This window comes from Elaeis guineensis, chromosome 7, assembly GCF_000442705.2.
Source record: "Elaeis guineensis isolate ETL-2024a chromosome 7, EG11, whole genome shotgun sequence".
Lineage (NCBI taxonomy): Eukaryota > Viridiplantae > Streptophyta > Magnoliopsida > Arecales > Arecaceae > Elaeis > Elaeis guineensis.
Window position 1 is genome coordinate 16670443 of NC_025999.2, and position 19064 is coordinate 16689506.

A 19064-nucleotide genomic window follows, 5' to 3' on the forward strand; every position below is an offset into this window, starting at 1 on the left:
TTATGTGCTGACTCATCACAATCTACACCATGTGAAAGAAAGAGTGAGCAAGTAGAGACCCGTCTTATGGAAGAGCGACTTATAGAGTCACCCTACCATATGGTGACTTTGGTGCTGAAAACTAAAAAAAAAAAATCTCACTAACCTTTCCACGCATAGGATGGGAGAGGAGTTCTCGCGTGTGGGGTGGGAGGGGAGTTCTCGCATCGGGGATTGAGAGGGGGAGGGAGGGGTTTTCGTGTCGGGGAGGGAGAGGGAAGGGCGGTTCTCACGTCGGGGACCGCGAGAGAGGTTGGGGGGTGTGCGAGGAGGGGGCGGTGGGGACCAAGAATTAGTGAGGGAGAGAGGAGAGGGGGATGACTTCGGAAGACAGGGGAGAGGGGTTTTAGTTTTTTTTTTTTTTGGCCTAAGTGATGGAGAGGGGGAAAGGAAGGATTTAGTCGGAAGGATTAGTGAGTTTTTTTTTTTGATTTCCAGCATTTAAGTCGTCATATGATAGGGCGACTCTATAAATCGCTTTTCCATAGGACGAGTCTCCGATTGCTGACTTCTCCCACATGGTCTGGATTATGGTGAGTCAGCACATAAAGTTCTCTTATCATAGAGTGACTTTGTTTTGAGCAGTAATTTGGTAAATACTTTTGGAACGACATTATGTTGGTATTTTTTTTTGAAAAATAACATTATTTAGGTAAAATATCCTCCAAAATGGCATCCAATAGTCAAGCCAATTAATGGAAATATATATGTTAGCATTAAGCAATCAATTTTTAATTAAAAAAGCAGAATTTTCTGGAAGCATATGTTTATTTAAAATATTAAACATGTGTTGAGTTTCTAGTTGATAGGATCTGGTTAGGTTTGCTATAATGCAATTTTTGAGCCACTTCAATTTCTCCTTTGGAATACATTGGAGTTTTGTTGCAGCATGTCTATGTAAAATGCTAACCATATGCTGAATTTCTAGTTGGTAGAATCTCATTGGATTTTCTATGATGCAATTGGAGAGCTGCTTTCCTTTATTTTATTTTATTTTATTTTATTTTATTTTATTTTGAGAAGGGGAGGAAGACCCTCGCCATGGTGGGGAGGGAGTAGAAACAAAATTTGATGGTATTAAATAGTATTGACCCAAAGAATTATTTTCATAAATACCAAACATTTGTATATAATGAAACCAATGGTTTATTGAAGTTTGTTGAGGAGATTTTTAGTAGGCTAATTTGATCTAAGAATGTTACAGCGATTCCAAGAATTTGAGGTCAAAGGAAGCAAGTTTGGGACAAATGAAGTTGAAAGTCAAGAATTGACCCCAAATTTCAACGAAATAACTTTTATATGCAAAATTTCAAGTGGTATAAAACTGCGAGTCGATCTTAAGTTACCATGAGTTGACTCTCTTAGGCCTAAGATGAGGAGCACTATTTTTTATCCTATTTTCAAGCTGATTCTCTCAAACCAAGAGCTAACTCGAGTATATTTCGAGTCGACCCCAAATTTAGCCAAATCTTTTGTTTGATGGTTTCAAACAAAAAGACAAAGAGCTACCGATGTTGATTTGTTCTTAAGTTGCTCTCTAGTTGCTCCAAGTCGATCCTAAGTCAACTTCGAGTTGACCCCAAGTTTTTGTGAGTCAACTCCACTATATTGGATAATTCTAATGATTAGCTCTATAGAAAATATAGAAGTATGCAGAATGGCTCTAACGACTAGTTCTAGCCTCCCAAATATCATAAACTAACTTTCAAACCTTCCAAGAGCTTTAAATGTATGCCAAACACATTGAAGAAAATAGAGAGATGGAGAGAAAAGGGATGGGAGAGAAGTGGAGTGAGGGAAGGCAATAGGTGGGCCGTCGTAGCCTCCGAATGACCCAATTCTGTCTCGCAGCCATCATGGATTCAAAATTGGGGCCACCATCAGCCTTTTCCTCTCCTTCCCTCCCCTTCTCTCTCTCTTCTTCTCTTTCCTTTTCTCTTGATCTATTTTAATCGATGTTCCAAATCAAATGCCCAAATCGTACTAGTTAGTGTTGGTATAGCAGCCTGATCTATCTAGTTCAGGACAATTCAGCATATCCCAAACTATCCAATTCAGAATGGTTTGACAAATTATAAGTATGACGTTGTGTATGAGTCACTATCTTACAGCCATCATCCATAATTGGTGGCCATTAGAATGAAGTCTCTGAACCTCATCCATAGCTGTGAAAATTTTTTGAAAAAATTGAATTTGATAAGAAGAGAAAAATACTGAACATATTCCATTAATTGAGATTTATATGTATATAATACAATAAGTAGGTAAAGAAAGATAAGGATAAAGATACAATTTGAATTATACAATCTGATACTGGGAGATAAGAATAGAGAAGATAAGAATATATAGTTATAACAAATTAACAACTAATTGAAATACAAATTTAAAGATAATGATAACTTTGACACTCTCCTTCAAGCTGGTGCATGAAGAGTAAAACTGTCCAATTTGCAAACTGAAGTCTGAAACTGATCTTTGACTAAAGCTTTAGTAAAGATGTCCGCAAGCTGATTTGAAGTACACACATGGACTGTCTTGAGAAGACTAGCTTCAATCTTTTTATAAATTAGGTGACAATCAATTTCTATGTGTTTTGTTTATTCATAAAATACAAGATTTGCTGCAATATGGATGGCAGCTTGATTGTCACAAATTAGAGTTGAAGATTGGGAATGTAAAATTCCAAAATCACATAGCAAATAACGCAGCCATATGAGTTCACAAGTTACAGATGCCATGGACCTATTCTTAGCTTCAGCAGAAGATTAAGAAACAACATCTTGTTTCTTTGTGCGCTAAGAAATAGGATTGTCTCCTAAGAAAATGCAAAAGTCTGAAGTTGAATTGCAAGTGATGGGACAACTTGCCCAATCAAAATCACAATAACTTGTTTATTGCATGGTGCCAGTGGAGGAAAGAAGAATTCCATGACTTGACGTACCTTTTAAGTATTTGAGTACATAAATGGTGGCTTGTAAATGAGGTTGTCGAAGTTGATGCATAAACCGGCTGAGCATGTTGACTGCAAAAACAATATCTGGATGAGTGGTTGTAAGATAGAAAAGTTTTCCAACTAGTCGTCAATATAGTGTTGGATCAAAGATTATATCACCAGCAAAATCAGTAAGTTTTAAATATTGTTCCATGGGAGAACCACATGGTTTAGCTCCTAGTTGACTAAATTCATAGAGGAGCTCCAAAATATACTTTCTTTGATTTAGAAAAATGCCTTTAGTAGAACGAGCAACTTCTAAACTGAAAAAATATTTGAGAGGACCCAAGTGTTTCCGTTTGAATTTAGAATGGAGGAATGATTTGAGAGATGCTATTGCAGATGTATCATCTCCCGTCACAATGATGTCATCCACATATACTAGGACAAATATCATGTGAGAGCCAGTGCTGCGAATGAACAATGAGTAATCAACTTTGGATTGAACAAACCTAACCTCTAATAGAGTGTGAGAAAGCTTAGCAAACTACTGATGAGATGCTTGCTTAAGCCTATATAGAGACTTCTGTAGTTTGCATACATGATGCCCCCCCTTTCGAGCAAAATCTGATAGAATTATTATGTAAATCTCCATGAAGAAATGCATTGTGGACATCCAATTAGTGTAAAGGCCATTATTTTGCTGCTGCAATGGCTAGTAAACAACGAACAGTAACCATTTGGCAATAGATGCAAATGTGTCATGATAGTCCAACCCCTCTCGTTGAGTGTATCCTTTTGCAAATAAACGTGCCTTGTACCTCTCAACTGATCCATCTACCTTGTACTTGACTTTATATATCCATTTACATCCAATGGCCTGTTTATTTGGAGAAAGATCAGTAAGAACCCAAGTATGGTTGTCTTCCAAGGCTTTAATTTTAGCTGCCATGGTCTCTTGCCAGTTAGAATCACTCATAGCCTGTTTAAAACTGGAAGGTTCTGCATGGAAGGTTATGGTAGAATGAAAGACACGGTATGTTATAGAAAATTTATCATAACAAAGATAATTAGCAATGGGATAACTGGTTCCTGGTGTAGACGACGAAGTAGCTTTGAGAGAGGCTTTAGAACACTGATAATTAGTCAAATGTGGAGGATGTTGTGTGATCTTAGTTGAATGGTGTAAAGAGGATATTGAAGATGGTGGAGAAGAAGTTGTTGAGGCCAGTTGAGGAACAGTAGGGACAGATGTTGGAACTGAAGGTGGAGAAGAATCTGTATCCAAAATCGATAGGAAAATTACAGCATGCTCCACTGGCTTGGTAGGAAGTTGTTTAAAGGGAAACACCTGCTCATGGAAAACAACATCTCAGCTGGTGAAAAGACATTTGCGAGCTCCCTTATCAAATTTGTGTTGGCAATGGATATTATGGGCAAAACACAAACAACCAAACACTTGTAAATGACTATAAGTGGGTTTAGATCCAAAAAGAAGTTCAAAAGGACTTTGATTATGGAGAATGGTGTAGGGAAGTCTATTTATTAGATAAGTTGCTGTTAAAATGCATTCTCCCCAAAATTTTAGGGGCAGGTTGGCTTGGAACATGAGAGCTCTAGCAACATGGAAAATGTGTTGGTGTTTCCATTCAACTATCCTATTTTGTTGATGGATCCTTACACAACTATGTTGATGCAAACTAGCCATGATCAGCCAGGTACGAAGAAAATTCATTATTAAAAAAATCATTGGCATTATCACTGCGAATTTGTTTCGCATGGGCACCAAATTGTATATGAGCCATTGCAAAGAACCTTTTTAGGAAGGTGGAGATTTCAGATTTATGGCCCATCAAAAAAACCCAGGTGCAATGTGAATAGTCATCAGCGATAGTTAAGAAAAAATGAGCATCAGATAATGTAGGTGTAGCACATGAGCCTCAAATATCACAATGTATTAACTGAAAAATAGAAGTAGGTGATGTAGAACTCAGTGAAAAAGGAGAACGAGATTGTTTAGCCATGGGACAGATTTCACATAAACAATCTTTAGACACTATAACATTCTTATTGACACTAGACAGAAAATTTAAACGAAAGCGAGAAGGATGGCCTAATCGCCAATGCCAAATATCAAACTGGGTGTAAAATGGGTGCTGTATGCTTGGAAAACAGTCTGTAATAAATAAAGGTTGCCATCTTTCTTAGCTACTCCAATCATCTTCTAGGTGTGTGGGTCCTGAAAAAAATAAAATTCTGGAGTGAATATGGTGATGCAATTCAAGGATTTGGTGAGGGCACTAATAGAAAGGAGATTTTGTTTAAATGCAGGTACATAAAGGACTTCATGGAGAACAAGAGATGGAGAAAGAACAACCTCACCAATATGAGTGATGGAAGTTGTATCACCTGTAGGAAGTTGAACTGGACATGAGGCCTCAAGAACCATAGAATTCTTAAGAGTATTAAGGGAACAAGTCATATGATTTGTCGTATACCAGTATCAACAATTCATGTAGAAGAATTAAAATATTGCTTAGCAGTAAGATTGGCAGCGAAACTAGCAGCTATTTGTGAATCTGTAGTGGTTGAGTTGCTGTGATTATTTGGTGTTGGATTGTTGGAGACGAGAGCAAGCAACTGAGAGGACGTGCTGCTGGAATTTTTTTTTTTTTTTCAAAGGAGAGGACTGAACTTGATTTGCCTTTGATTGGTTGGGATATCCATGAAGAGCATAACATTTGTCGCTGCGAAGCATTTGATTGAATTGCGATAGCAAGAGCATTCCCTGATATAAATGAAATATGCAGTAAAGAGTATGCTTTGGAAACAGTTGGTAATGGATCCATTAATAAGATCTGCGACCTTATGGAAGTATAAGAGTCATTTAGCCCCATAAGAAATTGCATTAAGCGTTCCTGCTGCTGGATATCACCAATGGCTTTAGCCATTCCACAACTGCACTCAGGTAGGACAACTCGTCCCAAAGTCCTTTCAACTTATTAAAGTAAACTGAAATAGGCTGCTGATTTTGAGAATTCAAAACAATATCTCTACGAAGTTGATAGATTTTGGTCGAATTACCTTGAAAGAAGCGTTCTCCTAATTCTTTCTAAATTACAGCTGCAGATTTAGAGTAAATGATACTGTCACTAATATCCCTTGAGATGGAATTGAGAATCCAAAAAGTCACTATTGTATTACAACAGGTCCATGACTGAAAATTATTAGATTTTGAATCTGGTTGTAAGAATGAACCATCAACAAACACAAGTTTGTTTTTGGCAGTAAGAGCCATAATTATTGCATGGCGCCATGTTGGATAATTGTCACCGATAAGGATATTGGAGACCAAAATATTCTCAGGATTGTCAGAAGGGTGAAGATAATAAGGATTGTTGTAATTATCAACAACCATAAGCCCATTTGATTGTACTCCTGAAGAGTTGTTAGAGTTAGTGGCTGGAGAAGAAAACATGATTGAGTTTTCTTTCCTTTGCTACTGCTGCTCTGATACCATGATAAGAAGAGAAAAATACTGAACGTATTCTATTGATTGAGATTTACATGTATATAATACAATGAGTAGGTAAAGAAAGATAAGGATAAGGATATAATTTGAATGATACAATCTGATCTAGGAAGATAAAAATAGAGAAAATAAGGATATACAATTATAACAAATTAACAACTAATTGAAATGCAAATTTAAAGATAATGGTAACTTTGATACAATTTTCCATCAATTTGGTATTTGGAAAACAAAACAAATATAAGTTCTTTAAATTTAGCTAAACTTACCCTTTTCTTTGGAAATCCTTTGACTTTTTTTTTCTTTTCTTTGGTTTCCCAAACAACCAAAAGTATGTTTAATGAATAGAGAATTGGAGTCATATTTTTCCCTCATGATATGTAGTATCGCTCTACACCACTTGGTATAGTGTATATCATACTGTACTAACACTCATTTATCTCATATTGTACAAAACTATACCAACATTGTAATAGGATGGTACCAATATAGGATTTGATACCAAAATGACAAATCTTATCCTTCATTGATTGGCCAAATTAATCGACTCTCTTAAAATATTCCTATGAGTCTTTAATATCTAATACCATTTAGAAATCACATGATAATATAAGCAAACCTAAAGATGCATGAACTTACAAAAAAAAATTGAATGCATCTAAAAATATATCTCACACAAAGATCATGTCTTTTTCTTTGGGCACCACTTTGAGAGGATTATCATCAATGGATCATATCCCTATCTATGGTATTTTGAGATTGGGCCTTTTTTTTTATCACAAACCCACTTAACAATGAAAAAATAAATATTTAGACTGTTTGGCATTTTGACAATATTGTAAGTTCTTTTTTTTTTTCAAAGATATAAACAAAAATATATTTTTCATTTTTTCTCCAAAATTTTTCAGATGGGAACATGTTTGGCAATCATTGTTTCTTTTCCTTAAAAAATAGATAAATATGTTTAGAGGGTTTAGGAAGGTTGAGGATAGCAAGGAGAAAGAAGGGAGAGAGGGCTTTGATGTTGCCCCTGAGCGCACTCTCACCTCGCCATTGAGCTAGATCTTGGTTGATCATAAATGAGGAGTTTGAAGAGAAGGTGATTGTTTATTGTCCTACATTCCGACTCCTACCTTCGTGCTAAGTCAAATCTTTGTTGATCAAAGAGGAAGAGCTTATGGGAGGAGACTGTGGGAGGGTGTAAAGTTGGCATGGAATTGAGTTCAAATTGAAATTAGACTAGGGCTCCAGATCAAGATGCGAACACAATCTATTCACTAAAGTAATGTCCGTCAGTTTTGGCTTTTTAGGAGTTGAAATCCATATAGAATGTATGGGAGAAAGGCTTTTGCCTAGGATTTTGGGATATTCATTTGATACATATGTATGAGGCATGAATGAAGAGAGAGGATAATTTGATGGATGCCATGATCCAAAATGGCATCTAATAAACAAGACAATTTATGGAAATACATATGTTAGCATTTAGCAATCAAAATTTTAATAAAAAAATAGAATTTTCCAAAAACATATGTTGATTTAAAATATTAAACATATGCTGAATTTTTAGTTGGTAGGGGTTAGGTTTGCCATAATGCAATTTTTAAGCCACTTCATTCCCTCCTTTGGAGTACAATAGAGTTTTGCTGCGGCACATCCAGTAAAATGCTAACCATATGCTGAATTTCTAGTTGGTAGGACCCCATTGGGTTTGCTATCATGCAATTGGGGAGCTACTTCCCTTTATTTTGTTTAATTTATCATTTTATTTTATTTCACCTTTTTTATTTGACAAGGGGAGGAAGACTCTTGTTAGTAGTGGAGAGGGGGTAGAAACAAAAAAGTTGATGGAATTAAGTAGTAGTGACCCAAAGAATCATTTGATGAATACAAAACATTTGAGTATATAATGAAACTCATGATTTGTTGAAGTATGTGTTGGAATGATTTTTAGTAAGCTAATTTGATCTAAAAATGTTATAGCAATTACAAGAATTTAAGATCAAAAGATGCAAATTTGGCAAGCTACACTTTGAGAAAATTAAGTTGAAAGTTAAGAATTGACCTAAAATTTCAATGAAATGACTCTTATATGTAAAATCTCAAGTGGTATAAAATTGTGAGTCATTTTTAAGTTACCGTGACTGGACTCTCTTAGGCCTAAGATGGGGAGAACTATTTTTCATCCTAGTTTCGAGCTAACTCTCTCAAACCAAGAGCCAACATGAGTATACTTCGAGTTGACTCCAAGTTCAGTAGAGTTTTTTGCTTGATGGTCTTAGGCAAAAGACAAAGAGCTATCGAAATCTATTTGTGGCTAAATCCATATTTAGTTGGTCCAAGGTGATCCAAAGTCAATTTTGAGTTGACCCCAAGTTTCCACGAGTCGACTCTACGATATCTGATAGCTTTAACAGCTAGTTTTGTAGAAAATATAGAAGTATGCAGAATAGCTTTAACGACTAGTTTCAGCTTCCCAACAGTCATAAACTAACTTTTAGACCTTTCAGGAGCTTTAAATTTATGCCAAACATATTGAAGAAAGTAGAGGAAAAGTGAAAATCCAAGAAATACCAAGTGTTTATTCAAGAGGGTATATTTACTTTCCAACCACTACACTTTTGAGATTTTTTTTTTGGATTTAAAAAAGAAGAGAAGGGCATTAATTGCAAAGTATCTTCAGCAATATCGACTCGAGCTTCAACAATCTTTTTACTTGCTTTTTGGGAGCTTTTGTTTGTATTCTTTAACACTTAAATCATTTCTTACTATAACAAGTTATAATTAGAATTGAAACTTGAGGAAAAGACCAATCCAAGCCTTGAAGTGGATTGCATTATTTGTACAAGCCTAAGAGTGGCTTGAGAGAGTGGTTTTCATTGATTTTTATTGCTAAAATCAACTGTATTTGATTATAAGCCTAAATAAAACAATCATACTATAATTTTAGATAGATTATAGTAGAATTTTCAAGAAAAATATTTGGAGAGTGAATATAGGTATTGAGTTTGGTACCGAACCATTATCGAATTTGGTATTTGTGTACGTGTTATTATTGCTCTCATCTTACTTTTTTTTTTTTGTAATTTCTGCATTTCTCATAGTTACTCATTGTTTCCACTATAGTGATACTTAACTAAGCATTAGTTGAGCATACGGGTACAAACAAGCTAAGCCGAATCGAGTATCTAGAAGCTCAAGCTCAACTTGACTTAAAATATTCAGGCTCGAAATTCTGCTCGAGATCGATCGAGTCTTAATATTCTAAGCTCAAACTCGACTCGATAAGAAAAAGATAATACTTGAGCTTGACTCGGCTCGGCTTAAATATTAATTAAGTCATACTTGAGCTCGAATTCGAATCTTGATCTACTCTTTAATTAATTAAAATATAGTCAAAATGAACATAGTGTTCTAACTTTCAGGGAAGAATAATTTAACTTTCATATAAAATGAAGGATAACTTGATTATTATTCATAATGTGCAAATGATTAAATAATAAAAAGATTTCTATATTCATAAAACTATGAAACATAACATTGGATTCAAAATTTTGAGTAATATTCTTTCAAAATTTTGGTCTGGCACATGCACCATCCTGTTCACCTGTTTGTTGATTGTTGTTCATACCGATGAATCCTACGCATTCCTCAATATTGAATAATATAAAAGAAAAGAACTATTCTACACTAAGGAAATGAATGCTGTACGCAATTTAGAACTTGGATGTACATGAGGAGAGAATAAATTTTTGAATTACATTGGGTGGACATTTCATATCTAATAGTTGATGTTCGTTTCTCCTTTTTTTTTTTTTTTCTTTTTCACCTAAAATCATTTTGATACATGAGCCAAAATTGTCCCAATGGAAAAAGAACATAGGCTATTTAGGTAGAAGAACTTTCAAAGACAAACAATTCTAGTTTCTTGCCAAAGAGACAAACTTCTGCTCACTGTAACAACATAACCTGCTCCAACTTGATATGAGGAAAGATTGAAAATTATAAGCAATTAGACAATATATGAAGCAGGATAACATTCTATAACAATGTTGACACACTGATCAAAATGAAAAAAAGATGATGAGTGTCAACTTAGTTTGCTATAAGGAACTAATATTTTGCATGTTTTTAGCATTGCTGGAGAAATTCAATGCTGTGTGCTAGACAGCTATATTCATGTTTTCAGAAATTTAACATTGGGGAACTTAATAATATGTGCCACACACCTATATCCATGCAACACAGAGAGGAAAAATCAAATACTTTTAGGATTAATAATTTATAGGACTAATAAATATATTTTTATAGAAACTATTAATTATTAATATATTAATAAATATAGTAATATTTTATTTATAATATATTATATATGATTAGTAAATATATTTTTATGAAAAATATTATGAGTCATATGACTATAGGAGATGAACATTGTAATTGGTATTCTAAGGCAACAGAAAATCAAACAAAAAATACCTTGAGACCAAGTACCTAAAGTCAAATGAAAATATGACACGTTGCCCTCAACAAGCATACATAGACTTGGTATTAAGGTTTTAATCATTTTCATATTACAACACCATAAAAAAAAAAAAATATAGGGTGTTGTAGAGTTGGACCATCAAAATATACTGAGGATTTGGGAGCTAGGCCAGGCCAATTGATCAGCAAGATCAAGCATTTGAGACTGAAAAAAGAGATGGTGGTTTGATGATGGCTCTGCTTGCTGAGCACAGTGGGCGTAGCGCGCACCGGCTTGTAATCCTTCCACTTGTAATCCTTCCACCGTTAAGGGCGAGAGGTAATCGCTGCTCTGTGAAGCCAGCCTGACGCGGTGCCCTCCACTTTAGGAGGCCAGTTGACTCGAGCCTTCGCCCGAATCATATGGCTCAACCCCCTAACTTGAAATGGACAAGCCAGACTTGGCACTGCTACGCCCCACCCATCAACCAGATCCCACCATCCCACCACCCTGTTGCCCCCGCTCGGGTTACAAATCGGCGCTACACGACTCGGCGACATGCGGCATGACATGGTGTATTACAAAGTTTACAGAATTTTTTATTGTTCCCGATGTGGGATTAAGCACATCGTTCACAAAAGAGAATTAGAATAACGGCTATGGTATCCAGATCTGGCAACTTATTATCACATGCCACCAACCAAAGTGGATGGTAGGGTCTGACATTTAACGAACGATTGGATGGAATGGATTTGTGTCACCTGGAGAGAACGTATGTGAGCACTCAAAAGGGAATTGAAAGAATTAAAAAGAAGATTCAGGTAATTCGAATGTTCTTCTCCTACATGTACTCATAACTCTAAATAAGCTGTGATTAATCTTAAGATGAAATTCTCTGTGGAATGGGAAAAGGTCAGTGTATACTCTTTTGGTGTCTCTAAGCCTCATTCCGTGATTGATTTGGTTTGAGTTCCACTGGAACAGATGCTCTATGGGTGGTGAGCTCGTACTTTGCAAGTGGATAAAACTGAGCGTTCTATGGCATCCAACGAGAGATACTTATCCATCTAGACTGTATGTAAACTGCTTCCTTGGGTCTGCTGGGGCCTCTTCTGGATTGAGCTTGGCTTGGGCTGAAATCGGACCGGATATCAGCATATTCATATTTATATTTATTTTATTTGATGAATACAAATACAGATATAGATATTAATATGTTGGATGCAAAAATTTATATCTATATTTATTTTAAATGGATGCGCATACAATTCAGATATTAGAAGTATGGATATAATTACGGATATAACTTAGATGATTAAATTTTATGACTATAGAATCAAAGATATTATTAAATAGATGATAAATCAAGTTAATAACATATTTATATGATTGTATATTTTTTTAAAAATTAATAAATACTATATAAAATTATATAGGGTTATATGTAAATTCAGATATTCGGATACAGATCGAATAATTATCTATCCATATCTATATCTATTTTTTTTTTATAGATATAGATACGGATATAGATATTAGTCGGATTTTTAAATTTTTTTTGTATCCGAATTAATTCGGATGTGAAAATGGATTCGAACAAATAATATCCATATCATTTTCACTCCTAAGCTTGGCCCATTCCTATTTCATATTAATGAAATGAGATATGGTTTAGATTTTATATGGTCCAACCAAAGCTCATATTTTACAAACCTGCATTTTAGATCTGGTTGTAAAGTATAGCTAATTATACCAAGATCTAGCATGTATATGCATATATTTAGGATTCTATTGGGATAAACCGACCAACTCCCATAAACCGACTGATCTCCAGCACAAATTGACCAACACCCAACTCTAGCCCCACAAACAGATATGACCCTGAAAGCGACCGATCGAACATCGATCAAGCAGGCCGATACTACTCTCAACCGACCAACTGAGCACACCTCATCGACTCAAGATCTGCAAGCAATCGATATTCGGACAATACAGGCAGCGGACTACTTCGATCGCTGGTATTTTAGAGTTCTCAACCGACAGTCAACTCCGGACGCATAGTCGGCCAACTCATTCAACATATCATAACTGTCATGGATGGTTATCCCTCAGATATCGCAGCATGATCCATGGGAATTCATAACCCACCACGAGATTACAGTCCAATGATTCTACGCCATAAAGTATGGGACCATATCCGACGGTTACAACTATCTTTTCTATAAAAAAGAGGTAAGGCAACAACATCGGAGGGCCACTTTCGAGCTGAGCTCTGCCACCTTTCTCATTCAAAAATACTGTTGCTCAGTCTCCCTCTCTGACTTAAGCATCGGAGGGTCTCCGTCGGAGACAACTCCGGTCAGTGTGAATGTTGCTTTGCAGGTTCTTGTTTTCGACGACAGGTGACGAGGGAGTTAGATGCAACAGATTGGCATGCCAGGTAGGGGAGAAGATTACTCGGAATGATGAAAATTAGAGCTCAACGGTCAACGGCAATCAGATCGGCAAGGCACTCTTTCCGTCAGGAAGAATCTCCTCTCCTGCCTCCGATAGCAGAGCCCAGTTCTCTGCGACCCGTGGTCACTACGGACGTCCAGATTGCTGCAATCTGTACAGCAAATGAACGTTCTTACGGAGGTGATTAGAAGCCTCCAACAGCAGCAGACCCAGCCACCACAGCCGTCGGTAGAGCAACCGGTGGCGCATTCGGTGCCATCCAAGCATAGCCGCTGTCATCCACGGCAGTCTCCTTCACCAGAGCGGCCGTCTCGGCTCTCTCATCGGGATGAGCAGAGGCACTCGTGGTGCTCTCGATGCGCCACCCACCATTCACGGCACCCCTCTGCTTCTAAGTTAGATCGGGCAAGGAAGGAAAAGTGACTGCGAACACCGTCTGCTTCTCCTTCAAATTCATTAGGAGGTTCAACCCTTGAAGTTTTCCATCACCAGTGATTTGAAGACTACGAATGTAAGTTCGAAGAAATTGACCGCCGACATGCCCAACTACCTGTGGACGGTCAGAAGTCTTCAGACGATTTTGATTTTTGTACCATCCAATTTCTCTCTTAACATGTCTTAGATGAGCCGATCCTAACTCGATTCAAGATGCTGTATGTGGAACCCTATGATGGTTCCATCGACCCAGTTGATAAATTTGAGAGCTACAAGGCTCTCATGACAATCCAAGGGGCAACAGACACCCTTCTATGCATCGACTTTCCGACCACACTTTGGAAAGCTGCTCGAGCCTGATACTCCGGGCTTCGGTCGGAAAGCATCCATATTTTCGGGCAGCTGAAATATTCCTTTGTGGCCCACTTCAGCACCAGTCGGAGGCCGTCGTGAATCTCGGATAGTCTCTTCTCGATCAAATAAGGAGAGACCAAAACACTCCGAGATTTTGTGGCCCGATTCAATGCAGCCACGCTCGAGGTCAAGGATCTCAACGAAGATATGGCCATATCGACCATGATAAGAGGACTGAGGGGATCTCGATTCACATATTCATTGGATAAGACTCTCTCTCGGACATATGCTGAACTCTTGGAGCACACGTACAAATACATGTGCGCAGACGAAGAAACTTCTGACCGACGCTAAGCAGAAGCCAAAAGTTAGAAGAAAAAGCAAAAGAAGAGTGGAGCTCCAGCCGAATCAAATAGGCCCTCGACTAATAAGCTAACCTCACCCCGACAATAGAGTCCAAGGCCGACGTATAACAGGTATGACTCTTATACCCCTCTTTCTGCTCCTCGTGCATAGATCCTCATGGAGATCGAAGAGCGAAATATCTACGGCACCCTCCATCGATGAAAATGAGGAACCACGATCGAAGGAAGTATTGTCGGTTTCACCATGACCACGGCCATGATACCGAACAATGTATCCAGCTCAGGGATGAAATAGAGGTCCTGATACGATGAGGCTACCTCAAAAAATATTGGAGGGATCCACCGACTCAACCTCCATCCGATTGAGGACGCTGTAAATAATCAGCCGACTGCGGGAGTCATCAATATGATCTCTGGACGATTGAACTGAGGGATAACTCCCGAAGAAGAGTCAGCGAAACGACAACAACTCAATATAACAATTTTCTCGGAAGAGGATGTTCGAAGAATTCAAACTCCTCACGATGATGCTGTTATTGTTTCAACAATTAGCTAATAAAAGTATGACAAATATTTTATTCTACTCGACTTCTTTCCGAATGCAACTACTCAGAGAGTCAACTGCTTTAGTGTTGACTATATTTCAGTCCTCTTGCAAAAATCGACATCCCAACTGTGATTTTAAAGTGACATCAAGTATGCAGGCTTTTACTATAAAAGTCAGAGGATCGACTATCTCGACATCGAATATACTTCGGCTTTTACTGTAAAAAATCAGAAGATCAATTTTATCTCGACACCGATCGTACTTCGACTTTCACTGTAAAAAGTTAGAAGACCGACTTTATCTCGACATCGACTGTGCTTCAACTTTCACTGTAAAAGCCAGAAGATCGACTATCTCGACACCAGCTACATTCCAGTTCCCTTACAGAACCGACTTATCGACTTCAACTAGAGGCCAGCACCGGGGATGCAGACTTTTTTCATAAAAGCTGTGCTGCCTTCATAGTCAGCTCTCCATTGAAGCAGTTGGCTAAGTTGCCGACTTAGTATCAACTAAGAAAGGCAAAATACCAAGACGACCAAAGTCGGATTGGAACTATACCGACATGGCCACGGCTAGTCGAGGGATATTCGGCTTACTACCGATTATCAAACAATACGATGTATAAATCCGATCAAGCTTCGGATAATGAATATTCAACTTACCATCGTTATCCTAACTAAATACGTCAGAAACTACGCGACTAGCAGATTCTACAAAGTCTGCAAAATGATCGGATCTACGATCTACATTCAGAGATTATTCTACAAACGGATATTGCAGACTCGATGATACAGAGGAGCATTTCAGAATAGAAGTACTTCTTTCATTATTAAAAAAAAGATATTACAAAATCAGACCGAAGTTCGATTACATCTTTCTTTACAAAAAGAGAAACCAAAGAAAACACCGACTAATCTTCATCGGCGCCCTTCATTCTACTGAAGAATTGGCAGGCCCACCTTGAATCGACTTCTTCGGCAAACTCTACCTTCCAGCTCGAGGGATGATATGACTCGAGTAGAGCTATGAAGATGATTGATCGCACATTGCTCAGCCAACTACATCAACAGCTTGATCCACTTGTATGGGAACAGAGAGGGTCTCACCCAGTTGACAACCACACCCTCCTCGTATAAGAGCTAGAGGAGGGCTTCAGATTTTTGTCCACCATCGAAGATGACCTTGATCGTGCAGCTGAGATGGGGATGTGGGATATACGGTAACGAGTCATTGATCCGACCATCGGCAGCAGGAGTGAAAAGCTGACATCAGCCCGAAGCACAATGTCGCTTCCGAAACCGACCAATAATCGGACCCAAGTACAAGAAAACTCCTAGGCTTGACAGAGAGTCATTGGCTGGAACCTCCGACCAACCACCCCCTACAGGAATTTCACCCATTGGAAGAACTATCAAAAATCCAAAGGAACTCAAAAAGAAAACGACAATGAATGTTTTTGCACGAAAGTAGCTCTCTGGCAAAGCTCTCCCACCAGAAGAGACAAAATGAGAGATGGATATCCGGCTGACAGTAGTCCTTTATATAGAGGAACGCACAATGGCCCGGATGAAAGCAGCCAGATCGAGACCACACTGGATGATGACACGTGGTAGCATCTGGACCCGTCATCGATCCGACGGTTCGACGCACCTGCACCAGATTAAACAACATCACCTCCATCCGCATGTACATCTCCAACTCAATAACATCCCAATACGTGGCAAAAATCTACATGCCAGAATCAAATCGCACAACGTCGGTTTGCCTTCCCGATATATTGCCTGGCGCTGGCTCACCTTCTGCAAACGACGGTTTATACATGATAAACAATCGACAGTGAATTGAATTTTCTTCAATTCGATTGGGTTCAATCGGATGAAAATTTTCTCTCAACTTAATCGAATCTGACCCATGCTCAGCCCTAACCTGATGGAAGAAAAGAATATTGAGGGCTTATTTGGGAGCTTCCCGCGTGATCAGATAGGAAAGCCTTGAAATGGATCCAAAGATTAGATGAAGAAAATAAAAATTAAAATTAAAAAAAATTATCTTTATTGTGGTTCAAAATTACAAATTAAATTATTATTCACGGAAATGGAACGGCAAAAATGAAATAAAAAGATGGTGGTTTGCATATGGTTTGCTTCCTCGGCACAGGGAGTGCGGTGCACCCACTTGTTATCCTTCCACTTGAATTGAGAACTCAGAACCAGTGACTCATTAACATGTACCAACCAGGGAATGTGGGATCTCCACTGGCTGCCATCTTTGCTACCGCCTGAGAACCACCCCCTTGGGAGCTAAATCCCACCTATTCCTTTTCTAATCCATGCCTAAGTCATAACTTCTCTAATCTATTTAGTTTTAGTAAATAGGATGTAAAACAGGATAATGTAATAGTTTTGCTCCATATTAATGAAGTTCTTTCACTTGTTAACCAAACAAAAAAAAAAAAAGAAAAAAAAGAGGAAGAGAAAGGCCATGCTTGAGTACAACCACATCGGAGCCTGTAAACAGAACCCACCATGCTCGAAGGCAGAGATGGCATTGTAGGTGTATTATAAACTAATGGATATTTCTGCATTATTCGATGTGGGACTAACCTAAGATGGCTCAAACCCGGAACAAATAAATATGTGACGCTGATATGGCACTGGGGACCCAGAAAAGGTAACTCATTATAGCAGCATGGAAAGCAGGAAAGCCCATGCCTCCTCGTCATTCGATTTCTTCGCCCACATTCGTTTATATGCCATCCTAACATGCATATCAAATAATCTCAACACAAAACTCTACGCAGTGGGGAAAGGTAGGGTATATGTGGTGGTATTTCTAAGCCTATCATATAAATACGAATGACAAAGAAAATTATCATTCTCCCTGTAAGCAAACAAATTAAGTCCATATATGGACTACGGTTCCGATTGTGCACAAAAGAATGATTCTCTTTCTCTCACAACCCTAACTATTCGATTATATGATATCCACTTCGAAACCTGTGCGAATAGAGGGAAGAAAGAGATTGGAGTGCTTTGAAATCATTGAATTCAGATATCAAATTTTGTTTCGAGCTAGGTTTGATCAAAAGTTATGCTACATCAAAGTTGGCTAAATTGCAGCCTAACATTGAACATTAATCCTTGAGGTGCTCGTTGATATGAAATGTTCTCAAACTTCAGCACAATCTTTTTTACCTCAAGGAATTTCTTCTGAATTAATCTTACTTGTTTGTCTTTCTCCAATTATTAACTTAGTCCCACTTGTCTTTGTATACATTATCTAAAGAACAATTAAGGGTAAATTGAGGGCAATTCTGCTGGTCAATGGGCCATATTGACCACACGTACTCCGCCTCATTGCCCTAATGAGGCAGAAATTATTCTTATAAATTTGACTAAATCTCTGACAAAATCATGCTAGCAACCCAGAAAAATGCATCATAGAGCGTTATCGTAGCATAATAATATGTTTTCCAATCGATATGACATCTAAATGTTATCTATCATTCAAACAATTCAAATAATCACAAAAAAACATAATAGAAGCCTTTGAGACTTATCATCAAAATTGGACATGACGTACATGATGTCTCGAACCAATATGTGAATTCACAATGTGGACCAATAAGATTTAACATATCTTTCACATCGCATGATCACCCTAATGCACATTGAAATAAAACATGCATCATGCTCTTGAGATGAATAATTATTTGATGGATCAGGTCCATCATGGATTTAGAATGAAATCATCCCATTTTCCTTCAGTTTCTTCTTTTTTTATATTATAGCAACACCTGATAATATCTCTCTTGAGACAACCCTTTACACCTGCACCAATACAACAATCATCTCTTAATACCCTCCTGTGGGTCTTTTTTTTTGGGCACCACTTTGAGAGGATTATCATCAATGGATCATATCCCTATCTATGGT